Source organism: Diadema antillarum, unplaced genomic scaffold (genome assembly GCF_040938485.1).
Source record: "Diadema antillarum isolate AM-2024a unplaced genomic scaffold, OU_Dant_1.0 seq00000451_RagTag, whole genome shotgun sequence".
Classification (NCBI taxonomy): domain Eukaryota; kingdom Metazoa; phylum Echinodermata; class Echinoidea; order Diadematoida; family Diadematidae; genus Diadema; species Diadema antillarum.
Window position 1 is genome coordinate 948,760 of NW_027271424.1, and position 13,235 is coordinate 961,994.

The 13,235-nt window shown below is 38.9% G+C and overlaps 1 protein-coding gene across 1 annotated transcript in view; it reads right to left on the reverse strand.

Annotated features, from left to right (window-relative positions):
• The window catches only part of LOC139732823 (NACHT domain- and WD repeat-containing protein 1-like), a 97,397-nt gene extending 85,474 nt beyond the window's left edge, over positions 1-11,923 (reverse strand). The window contains exon 1 of the mRNA XM_071643665.1: positions 11,820-11,923. The gene's annotated coding sequence lies outside the window, so the exon portion shown is untranslated. The remainder of the gene's footprint in view (positions 1-11,819) is intronic.
• Positions 11,924-13,235: the final 1,312 nt, after the last annotated feature.

Genomic DNA, 13,235 nt, shown 5'->3' on the forward strand with positions numbered 1-13,235 from the left:
TGCTCTGACAGTTATAACGAAGGCAATTTAAAGATACAAACCAGTGTCCTACATGACTTGGCAAATGAAATATAATCACACACCGCCTGAAGGCCTCTATGAAAACAGGATCATACTTTAATTAAAGACTCATTGTGATGTAGAATGTGTTGGTCAATCTCCTGGGTTGGCATAACAAATAAAAAGATCCATTGTGCTGTAAAATATGCTGGCCAATAAACTGGGTTAGTTTAGATGGCGACTGCATTATGTTCGATTTCACTGGTTAATTTGGAGTGTTTTGTCTGTGAGTAGCATCACAAGTTGATAGTCTACAAAATTATTAATGAGCATGTTTGGTCGTGTATAAATGGATGCATGTATTGTATGATAGAGTCTGCAGGTGAATATGGTATTTCATTCGGTAAATTGGCACCTCGTCTACAACCACCCTGTCCACTGTCCACCTAGTCTAATGCTATCTCGTCTAAACTCACTTCGTCTACTACCAACTCGTCTACCAACCATTTTGTCTATATGCCAATTAGTCTAATTGTCATTTCGTCTACTAGCCATTTTATCTAATGTCCAATTTGTCTAAGTCACATTTCGTCTAACACCCATTATGTCTATTGACCATTTCGTCTATTAATCATAAGGTCTATGAATAAAATAGTCTACAGCTCATTTTGTCTAATAGCCAATTGGTCTACAACTCATTGTCTAATAGTCAATTAGTCTAATAACCAGTCAGTCTACTCCCAACTGGTCTACTGCCAACTGGTCTACTCCCAATTGGTCTAATCCCAACTGGTCTATGCACCCAATTGGTCTACTCCCAACTCGTCTACTCCCAATTGGTCTACTCCCAACTCGTCTACACCCAAGTGGTCTACTCCCAACTCGTCTACTCCCAACTAGTCTACACCCAACTGGTCTACACCCAACTCGTCTACTGCCAACTCATCTACTGCCAACTCGTCTACTGCCAACTAGTCTACTCCCAACTGGTCTACTACTAGTTATAGTTTTTTTTTTTTGTTGTTATTTAAGTCTACTTCATCCAGATTCTTTTTTTTCCAGTGAAATAGGTTGAACACTCTTGGTGTCCCATTTGGTTTAAATTTTTATGTTCTAATTATGACAATTTTTTAGGAAAAAAAGATAATGTCACAGTGTGAAAAACTTCCTGTGTTATTTTTGTGGTGGATGTGTAATTTATATCAGAAGCAATCATGCAGCATTTATATGTCCAAACTTCAACACTCCATCCATTCAACTTTGATATGATACACAATCATAAGTATGGTAGAAATGAAAAGGAACACATTAGAAGTACATTATCAGTATTCTTTATTCTGTCTGCCACGTACTGATGTATGTAAACGGTTAAATGCAACACAGTACTAGTATACGCGAGCATCCGGTGTCAATCCATCCAACTACACGCCCACATCGCGCGGATCGTTAGTACCTTCACTAGTGTACCAAACGCAATGAAAATCATATTACACTCGTACTCGATAATTCCTCATTCGGGATCCCGCCAAGATCGCTGCATGCATGCGCACGGAGGTACGGGTGGACTGGGGTGGTCGGTCGAAATGTAATTCTGTTTCGTATGACTGACAATTCGTTTGTGATGGAGGATTGTAACTGAGCTAGTTTATCATTATTTAGTTATTTTACGGCCAGAATGTAGACTGGATAGTCATGTCTCACCATTGATTAGTATGTCTTTATATTCAGCATGTGCGGAATAATTAACAACTATTGATTTTTGTGCTAAACAAGGGCAGGATTTAATATGAATAGTTCATGACAGTGAGACGGACTGGACACTAGACAAAGTGGTATATTCATTATTGGCATGACCAGATGGAAATTATCAGTTTGGGTAAATTGTTGAGAGTAAAACTATATCAGTTGGGGGTACACCAATTGGGTATAGACGAGTATAGACCAATTGGGAGTAGACAAGTTGGGAGTAGACCAATTGGGAGTAGACCAATTGGGAGTAGACCAATTGGGAGTAGACCAGTTGGGAGTAGACCAATTGGGAGTAGACCAGTTGGTAGTAGACCAATTGGGAGTAGACGAGTTGGGAGTAGACCAGATGGGAGTAGACCAGTCGGGAGTAGACCAATTGGGAGTAGACGAGTTGGGAGTAGACCAGATGGGTATAGACCATATTGGGTATGGACAAACTAAGGGTTGGACGATATGATAACTAGACAAAGTGAATGTAGACTACATGACTTGTAGACGAGGTGGGAGTAGACTAACTAGTAGTAGACAAAATAGATATTAGACGACATGGCAAATAGACATTGTGAGTGTAGACGATTTGGCTATTAGATCAATTGTTTTGTAGACGAAATGCTCCTTAGACGAGTTGGGTATTAGACAGTACGGGTAGTGGGCAAAGTGACTATTAGACAATATGGGTACTGGACAAAACGAGTTGTAGACCAAATGGGTATTTGACGAATCGGTAATAGACGATATGCCAGTAGACCAATTGGAAAATAGACATAGTGGCTGTAGACGAGGTCACTATAAACCTTTCATTCTGATCAAGGACAGAGAAATTTGATATGAGGATATGATCTAACATAACAGGACAAATACATCAATCACTGTCTCATGTTCTCAGATATGACAATTAGTGATGGAGGCTCACAGTTAAACATCCTCTGAAGCAGAGGAATATATTGTAGTCCCATATATGTAGGTTTGTGTATGTGCGTGTTTGAGTGTACATTTCTACGTACGTGTAAACCTGTGTGTGTGTGTGTGTGTGTGTGTGATTATTATTGTTTTATGGATTATTCTTGTTTTATGGATGATGGATTATGTCTCATAACTGTAGGAACATTTACATGATTTATGACAGATGTTATGTAGAATGTGTGTATTTTTTTGAATTGTTATATTCTCAAAGGAAATGGAATTAATAAAAAGATCACTGAAAACAAAAAAAAAGTGTGTGGGTGACAGCTAATTAGAACTGCCTATTAAATGCAAGGTGACTATACTGATGCAAAGAGGAGGCAATAATTCATACATCTTGTAAACAGCATCAAATAGCTACAAAAGTCAAACAGGCACAAATACAATGGACAGAAAAATTACTGTATGCCTATACGCCAAATGTTTCACAAGGTTTTTATTTTTGTGAGTAAGGTGCTGTTCGTGAACTAAAAAACATGCAAAATATTAACTCTGATTCCGACATGAACGTGACGTGTACAATTCTCCGTTCAGTACTGTACACAACAATCACAAATTCAACCACTCACGAGATTGTCGGGTAGTCCCACTTCCCAAAAATTTAGACTTGCAAAATATTTGGCATATACAGTCAAGAAACATATTGAATTCTTGATTGTTACACACCAAGAGGTTGATAAAGCTTCACTGCAGTATGACATATAATGAGCCAGAGAGATACCACATGTGACCCGCTTCAACAAAAGGATTCATAAGTCATTTAAATGGCTGAGCCAAGAAAATTGAGTTTGAAGTCAGATCATCAAAATCGGTCTAAACCATTGAATTTTTGTTGTTGGCATAATGTTGTGCATAGTCTAATGTTTTGTCTATCACCTGCCGAAATTTCGAAGCTAAATGATCGCAGGAAAGGCAAGAAATTAGCGTTTTTCTGGGCCATGATTTTCTGACTTTCGACGGAACAGAAACACCAACTTTGTATACAGCACTGCAGTATTCCAAGGGCTGAGAAGGCCTTTTTTTTCTCTTTTTTTTGTTGAAAATCAGTATTTTCATCTTTGCTGCAATAGACACATGTAGTAATACAATTTGAGAAAAACAGTATCTGCCATGAAACCTGCATCCCCCCCCCCCAAAAAAAAAAAATGGGTACAAAGTACAGCAAAACAAGTAACAGTTGGTATCTCTGCAAATTACATCGCAAGCCAAAACCTTACAAACACTGGCTTATTAACGAAGCCATTCATGAAAGTTCCACCCATCCCCATACAACAAATCAAAGGCATATCCGCAGCTTGTACAACGTACAACATGTGCATTCCTGTACTATCTTTTTTGTTATGTGTCACAGTTGTAAATTCAGACACACACATACATGTACATACATTGTACAAACACAACCTATCCATTCTTGTCCCGTTTTCTTTTTCACCCCTTCCCCTCCTAGAATCCCCCTCCCCCTCCCCCTCCCCCTTACCCCTAACCCCCTCCTCCCAACTAACATGTGACACACACATGCTCAATCCTGCATCACATCCATGCCCAAACTGGAAACCACATTGGTATGTAATCAAGACACACATTAATGTGAATCACAGGCCATCGATCCTCACAATAATGAAATGAATTGATTCCAAGAATAGCATCTGCGCCTTTATTCTCTCCCTATACAGCTCCCTGCCAACTGGATGTGGGCCGGTTTAGCTTGGGATCTAATTATATACAAAACTCTTGAGATGTGGTCATTCAATCCGGCACAGCCATCCTCGAAAAATTTTAAAAGAAAGGGGAAGGAAACAAAACAACAGATCGGAATTAACCGAAAATTGATGCCTCAGTGTTCTCCAATCACAACGTAATGCGTTCCCCTCATGTCTAATGGGATATCATAATCCAGCCTGCTAAAACATTAAAGAAACAGCCTCACATCCACAGTGCAAATGCCCATAGGGTAACATGTGAGACACTCATTACCAAGCGCTAGTCTCCGATTCCAGACACCAGTCTGTGCGAGGTCAGAACCTACAGTTCTTGGACAGTGTCTTTTCAGCCTTGCCGATGAGGTGATGTACACCTGATTTGGGTATCAATGACTGAACAAATTGGTATGTTAAGGAAGAAGGAAAAAAAATTGCTTTTGACAAAACAAACAAAATATTTGTAGAAACAGTCCCAAATGAAAAACAAAGAAACATACGTCCATGGTTTCCTCATTTGCACATTTGGGAAAATAAAAACATCATGTCACACACACAAGCAAATTGTGTTGGGCAAAACACTTCCCTTCAAGGACAAAATTCCTTCCACTTAAAATATACTGTCATGATAATGTACATGATAGCTTAATATGAATACATTACACTTTTTTTTTCATCTCAAACATTCCTCCTGACTCCACAACAGGACGATATTTGTGCAATCTTTCGCTGGGTTGACGCTCTGTTATAATACATCACTTGAAGCAATCATGCAACGTGGATCAATATATCGCTGGCCCCTGCATGCACCCTGTTGCAACAAAAGCATGTGAAATGCCTGATAATATAGATACAAGAATTTTATACCTGCTGTACATGTGTGCCTGAGCTGCGGCTGATGCTTCCAGGCACTACCTGTAAATGCCACCCAACCCTTGATTCCCTGTGTTGCTGAAAGTATGTAACTCATAAGTGATCATACCCATTAAGATATAAACCCTTTAATATACAAGTATTTTTCTTTTCTAATAACTGGTTCCTGGGACAAAAGTAATGAGGTTCATGATTAGTAGTTTACAGAAATCCACAGATTTCAAACCTTGATTCGGAATTCTGACTTTGAACTTTGTTCATCACAGTGCAAATTGCAATGTTACAGATATAGACTGCTAATAGTCCCACGTACTGTAAAAGTGGATATTTTCGCGTGACTAATTTTTCGCGCTTGGCCGGGTCGGAAGAGTTTCGCGTGTTTTTAATTCCACGGAATCAAGACATCACGCACAGGCACACGTGACAAGCAAAAATATTCGCGCGCTTTTATTTTCGCGCTAGTTTCTGGTTGCGCGAAATGCGCGAAAATTTGAACACCGCGAAAATTTCCACTTTTACAGTATTGTATTTGACATCTCTTCGCCACAACTGATCAGGTCACCAGCAAAATCAACAGTTTACATAGGCTGCCAAAATTGTATGTACAGCCGTCTTGATTCAAACTAACAGATATCCTGCTGAGTTGAGAGATTGAGGCAGGACAAACATGGGGTACAGGCCTTAACACTTTGCTGTTTCTCAATGTTTCACCTCTGTTGTTGATGCCAACATGCAAAGAGATGAAAGAGTAGGTTCTAATAGCACAGCTGCTAAACTCTACGTGTTGCAGCAAAAGCTCCTTTTAAGTTTGTGTGTCCCTTTTGCAACGTTGAAAATAAGATTCCTTACATAAAGCTGGTATACTGAAGAGGCAGGCAATTCAGACTTTTCCTCAGAATAACACGAATGGAAAATTCTTTATGATGGAGGGGGAAACAATGTTATCTACAGAATTCCAGTGCATTTATTTAGAACCCCCCCCCCCCAAAAAAAAAAAGGGGGGGGGGAATCCAACCATTATTCTCGGTACAAATAAAAGGGGAGCATATACACTTTACTTGAAAGATGGTTTATAGTTTTTCATTTCTTTTTTTATTCTTTTTTAAACTCCCTGGTGAATCACCATGACAGTTTATACACGATGTTGATATACATTATTCTTTAACCATGCAACATTTTGTGACATTGGCAAAAAGGATTGATATACAACCTTTAACAGTATTGAATCAGTGGTCATGATAATTTAGAAGCAATAATCATTGGGCTGTATGCATATTATCACGAAAATGCACAAATAATCTTGCATGGAATTGAAATACTCAATAAATCTTCCATAAAGAGCACTGCTCATTTCTCTTCACAGAAATCTTGGCCACGCCAGAGTTTTTTCACTGGTACAATAGCATGCATTTTTAAAGCAAAAACTGATTTTGAAAAAAAAGTCTTCCATACCAGGGGGTGGAGCTTTTTTTAAAACTGCTGCAAGTGGTTTTTGCCAGAATGAAGATAATTTCATTCTGTTTACACTATCAACAATGGTCATATTGACATTTGTGGTCACAGATTGTCTTTTTATAAAGAAATCTTTCCTTATCTCTTTTACAAAAGACCAACTTTGACTAGGGAATATGATCATGATTACGGGTATTAGCATGTAATCAACTGCTCAGAAAAAGTTTTCTTGATACATATATATAGAACCGTTGTAGATGCAGAGAGGCTATATACCACCCACGCGTTCTGGAAAGACAGCATACCACAGGCTAAATACCACAGCTACCGCATCCAGCACAGATTATCAGAAATGAACTGGACAGATCGAAACCGAGAGCTTGCTTTTCCAGCCTTCGAAAAGGAGGGGGGGGGGGGTCCGATGTGCCCCTTAGTGGCCAATCACTATTAACTGAACACTAAATGCCACATCCCAATCATGGAAATGAAAAGTAGCTATTCACAGACATCTCCCAAACATACAACTGTATATGAGATAGAGGAGCATGAATAGTTTGTTAGTGGCATATGGTGGTTGTGATATTTACAAACATGCAGGATCCCTATACACAGTCTCTCTGTTTGGATGAAATCCGATGAATTCCAGTCGATGGATGCCGGAGATGCTGATCTCATGAAATGTCAACTCATGTACGATATCATTAAAGCATGGATCTATGCTATCGTGACTGGGTTCATGTGTCCCACTCAGAGGTAGCCACAAGTGTACTCCACTCAGTGCATGAGACAGACACTGGCCAAACACAACAGAATCAACTGCAAAGACATTATGAAACGATGGGTCTCGGCTGCTCTGACCAATTTCGTGCATATTTTACATTCAGCTTGACTATATAAATACACATGAATATATAATTCATGTGTATTTAAAACAAAATTTGTTGGGTCTTGTGATGCAGAGTCAAAAATTCATGGTTTATCATTAGCAAACACATACGAGTAGCATGAGAAGTAAGATTATGTTTTATGGATGTGACACTAATGTAGAACATGAAAACCATTATCTCATTTCCATTGAATACAAAATTATTTTAAAAATGAGATTTGAAACTGTCAGATTAAAAACAAAACCGAACAAAACCAAATCAAACCTGGCAAACACTTCAATTACCCCTGCCATTTTTACCTCTCGTACATGTACAAGTTTATTTACATTTAACAATTGTAACCTCCTGGGCCATCTTCTTCTTTTTTTTTAATAATTAAGCACCGATTCATACAATGGCAGTCTTCATTTGCCAAACTGTGGTTGGTCCTGACAGAGATGTACTGATGGTTCCAGTTTATCCCACTGAGGACAGACTGATTTTGCTACAACACACATTTCTCATACACAGCTGCCGGAGTATTTTCGGGACTCATCCTCAACGGGTTAAGTTAGCGAGTTATGAAGAAGAGCATCAGATTCTGTTCATAGTCAGAGTGAAAAAGTGATATGCAAATATATCACTGTAAATAAAGATATTTTTAAGTTTTCACAAATTGGAGTCAAAGACCTTTTACGTGGCATGAGATTTTCGTGAATTGTCACTGGCATTCAATGCATATAGTGTAGATAAGAACTTTCATGTGCACTTCTAATTTTTTGAATCTTGGCTGTTACAAAATATGCAAAATTAAAAAGCATTCAAACATTTCTGATTGTAACAGACATCACGAGGCAAACGACAATATAGACTATTAGAAATTTAAGAGAGAGAGAGAAAAAAAAAAAAGATATCCAACTTTTCACGATACAATTTATAATGTTCCCTGACTGTGTGCCCCCATTATCATTTGCCTAATGATCAAATCCTCCTGAAATTGTATCAAGAAATGGAAGAAATGTTAAATTCCTTTTTGTATGAAATGACAGTGATGCTACTACCATGGCCACTATAGACTGGCAGGGATCGTCATGAACAGATTAATTAATGGTTGCTGGTAGTTAAGAACGAGATGGTCGTAAAGTTTAAAGGTGTTGGTATGGAATACCGTACTATACAAAGCAACAAGATTCTATAGACTTCAATATGTGCAGGTGTTTTCATTTCTATGTAATTAACCAGCGATAAAAAAATTGCAGGCATAGTCTATGATATAATAAGTTTGTTTTGTAATTACAGATTATGGCTTAATAAACATGGCAAGCCATGCATTTCATACCACTGTTTGATTTATATCTACCATATTTCTTGACATATGTACTTTATCAGGTATGGGTACTCTCCTCTTTTTATTTCCATTGGAAAATATGTCTTTTGTTCATTTTCCAAACCTTTTTTTTTCAGAATCAAGACATTCAAACTCTCTTTCTTAACAGCAGAGAAAAATATAATTTCATAATACGTACATTGTAAATTTGTAAACTTAGAATCAGTAATGCAATCCATGCATTTTTGAAACACTATCATGTTCACATCTCTATCTTTTTTGGACAGATTCTATTTTTTGCACACACTGTAAAAATCATTTGTAGATCAGTGCCACAATAAGGCTTATGAACTTGATAAATGAATCCAGCAATATAGCTAAAATGAATTCACCGTTAGAGAAATACATGGCCCAGCTCGGCAGACAGTGACAAAATACTTTGTACTTTGAAATCAGTAATGCAATCCATGTGTTTTTAAAAGCACTATTGTATTCGGTCTTTTATTTATTTTTTTTTTTTTGGGGGGGGAGGGGGACAAATATTGTTTACTGCACCCGCTGTAAAGTACCTCATAGCTCGGTGCCACAAAAACGTTTGTGAACTCGATAACAAATCTAGCTATTAAGCTAATAAATTCACAGGCAGAGAAATGCGAGGCCCGGCTCGGGCACGCAGTGACAAAAAATGCATTCTGTTTCCATGGGAACCAAAGGCATGATGACAAAGTAGAGCCATGAAACTTGACTTCCACAGGCAGTGTGGGTGTCTGGTGAATCTCAAGCGTGACTCGCAAAGCCTTTTCTCGGATACTCGTCAATTAATTTGACGAGCGCAATTGCGCGGGCATTTGTTGGCAAGTGTGAATTATTCAAGACGGGGGTATGACGATCGGGAAGAGGAAAGCTTTGACTCCCATCAAAAAATATCATTGGTCGCCTAGAAACCGGCTTTCATCATCCTGAGTTTTCCCCCGGGTATGCAATATCCATCATATTCCTATAGCAACGGCAATGACCTGACCTACAGCAATATACCGAGTCCTGAATTGACGAACGGTTTTAGTACTTTCCCTGTGATGTTACACTCACTTATATTATCATTATTATTATTATTACTATTATTTATAGTGCGCTTTTCCCACAAGGCCCAAAGTGCTTACAATCAATTCAAAACATGTACGACAGTATGTAAAATAATGGATAAATGTTACAGCTACGAACTAGTTGCTACTGAAAAAATGTGTTTTCAAGGCTTTTTTGAACACACTGACTGATGGAGACTGTCTAACGGCAAGTGGTAAATTGTTCCAGTGCTTTGAAGCAGACACACTAAATGTCCTATCACTGGCTAAGGTGCGAGTAACAGAGTATGTGAGACGAAGCAGATCACTAGATGACCTCAAATTTCTAGTAGGTGTATACAAAGTCAAACAGGCGTCTAGATATTTCGGAGCTTGATCGTTAAGGATTTTATAAACAAACAAAACTAATTTGAAAATTATCCGTTGCTTCAAAGGAAGCCAGTGCAACGACTTCAGAAGTGGCTGAGATGGGTAGTCCCTAGAAACCTGAAACACTAATCGGGCTGCCCAATTTTGAAGTCGCTGCACACGATCCAGTTGAGTTGAAGGAATGGAAGAGAGAAGCCCGTTACAATAATTATAGTGACAATGACGCTAGTAGGAGTAGGAGAATGCTTTTGGAAAACATACCGGGAAAAGGCTACGATAGCAGAGCAAAACTTGAAGCAATAATTACGTCACAAACACAGACATCATACCAGAATCCTTCACTTGCAAAACATTGAACAATTTGAAGCAAATCAAGTATTTGTTACTGGAACTGACAACTCAAAAATCATTACATGTCATGGAGTTATGAACTAAAGGCTTACCTTTCACAAAACTTTTTTTGTCAATGTTTAAAACAATGACAGAAAATATGAGGAATTCTTACAAATCATCTTATTTCTCATTCTCAAAGTCATTGATACCGTCATACCCGATCAGACAAAGCACACAACATTTTTCATTATACCCATTTAAACACAGTACACTTATATATAGTGACTGTGTTGGTAGATTTTCATTATAAACACATGAAGCAAAGGCATAATATGCAAAGCGAATACACGTTCCCATGTATCATGTGTATTGGTAGAAATCTATGACACAGATATATGAAAAGAACATTATTTGTAAAAAAATTTCAAGAGTGGTTAGTTACATATGTGACCGAGTACCACATGAACAGAAATAGAAATGTTGAGTAATATTCCTTTTCAGGAGCAAAAATTAATGATTTCCCATATTGAAGCCAATACACTATGTATTTGTGTCACACAAGACAATATTTCTATCAAAGCAAAGGATGTATTTTCCACTGACTCTTATTCATACCACATATCTCTTACCTTAACCCGTTGAGGACGAGTCCTGAGTATACTCGGGCAAGTGTCTATGGCAAATGCGTGTTGTAGCAAAATCAGCCTGTCCTCAACGGGTTAAAGACATCGCAATCTGTTCAATTGTGCTCATTTGACCTGACATGAACAGGTGAAGGACAAAGGTAGCTGGTACAGGCAGAATTTAGGAGGGCATTAAATATCTAGTACGGTTGACATCCCAAAGTTTCCTCATGGCCTGAATATCATTCACAGTTTGTGCCAACATAGTACATGGTCTGACAGTCGACAACTGAAACTGATGGACAAATTTGGTACTTATATATAGTACCCCTTAATTGCTTCTCGCAAAACAACCACAGCAGTAAATACACATCTTATACGAACCAATGCGAAAGCTGGCAGAAACCACAAACTTTTCTACAAACAAAGAACTATCATCATTTGAATAACCCATTGCATAGAAATTCACAAATGTTAGTCCTTACCTACTGTAGAAAAATTAAGCATCCAAGCGGTGGCCAATGTACAATTCCAAAGAGAGTTTTTCACTGATGCAGATCCCGTGGGTTCGCGGGACCCTAATGTTTTGCCCATTTGATGAGGCTCACAGCCGCACAACACAATGGCATCTGCGCGCAGCAGCTAGGATCAGCCAGATATTCTCTGAAGGCCGCGGCAAAGCAACGCAAATCGGGCGACTGCCGCTCGGCCGGCTACCAGGCACTACGAGCTCCAGATGAGTTCAACTCCCATCTTCCTGCTGCGGAATACCGTATTTCCTTTACCAAGCTTTCCTGCCTCCCAACCCCATGTTTCCGGCAACAGAATTAAAAGGAAGAAGAAGAAGGAAAAAAAAGCCAGCTCACTCCTTGCCCTAATTTTGCCCTGATTTTTACAATGTTGTTGTGTTTCTCTTTTATACAGACAGAGAGAGAGAGAGAGAGAAAGGGGGGGGGGGAGGTGGAGAAGGCGAGAGAGAGGGGGAGAGAGGTGAGAGAGGCTAAGACAGTTGGTCTGAGAAGAGACTCACCGTGTTAACTTGCTTGAGGCAAACTGCCGCATGTCTCACGTGCACGACCCTTACAAACCGAGCTGGACCAAACCAGGAAGAGACTGGACTAAATGCACATCGTAGTCATGCACCGTGGAAAATGGAAAGTGTCAACTCAAAAGTCATACAAGTCCACTTCACAACCAGCGCCAAAGAGCCTCTCTCACGAGTCCCCTTTCACACCGAAGTTGGAATGAAACAAAAACAAGGTGGACAAACAGCGAATGATTACTACAGGCTAAAAAAAGGATCCTAGCACTCACATCACCCACTTGAAACCCAGATCGGCAGTAACTCAAATCTATGGGCAACAAAGACTTTGATTTCAAGATGCGCTGTGCCTGAGTCATTTTCAGTCTCTTTTCTTCGTTAGTTTTCACTCAAGAACAAAAGGACATTAAATTTGCAGTTATGATTACATTATCTGTGTGCCAGAAGGGCCTTAGAGCACAAGTGACATTCAGTTACTAACAACATGGAAGCATACTTTACACACACACACACACACACACACACACACACACACACACACACACACACACACACACACACACACACACACAAAGTGATATCTGTATTTCATTCATGCATACTAGTATTGGAGAAACATGGCTATTTCAGTTGTTTTTGTTTTTAAACCAGGGTCCAAGACAGTAACACATGCACCAACACACACTGTAAAACTCAATGCATTCCCGGCATGAAATTTTCGCAAATTGCCACGGGCATTCAACACATATAGTGTAGGCAAGAACTTTCGCGTGCATTTCAATTTTGCGAATCTTGCCTCTTTAAAAATATCGAGACTTGCAAAATAAAATCAGATGAGGTGATGACATCATCACGACAA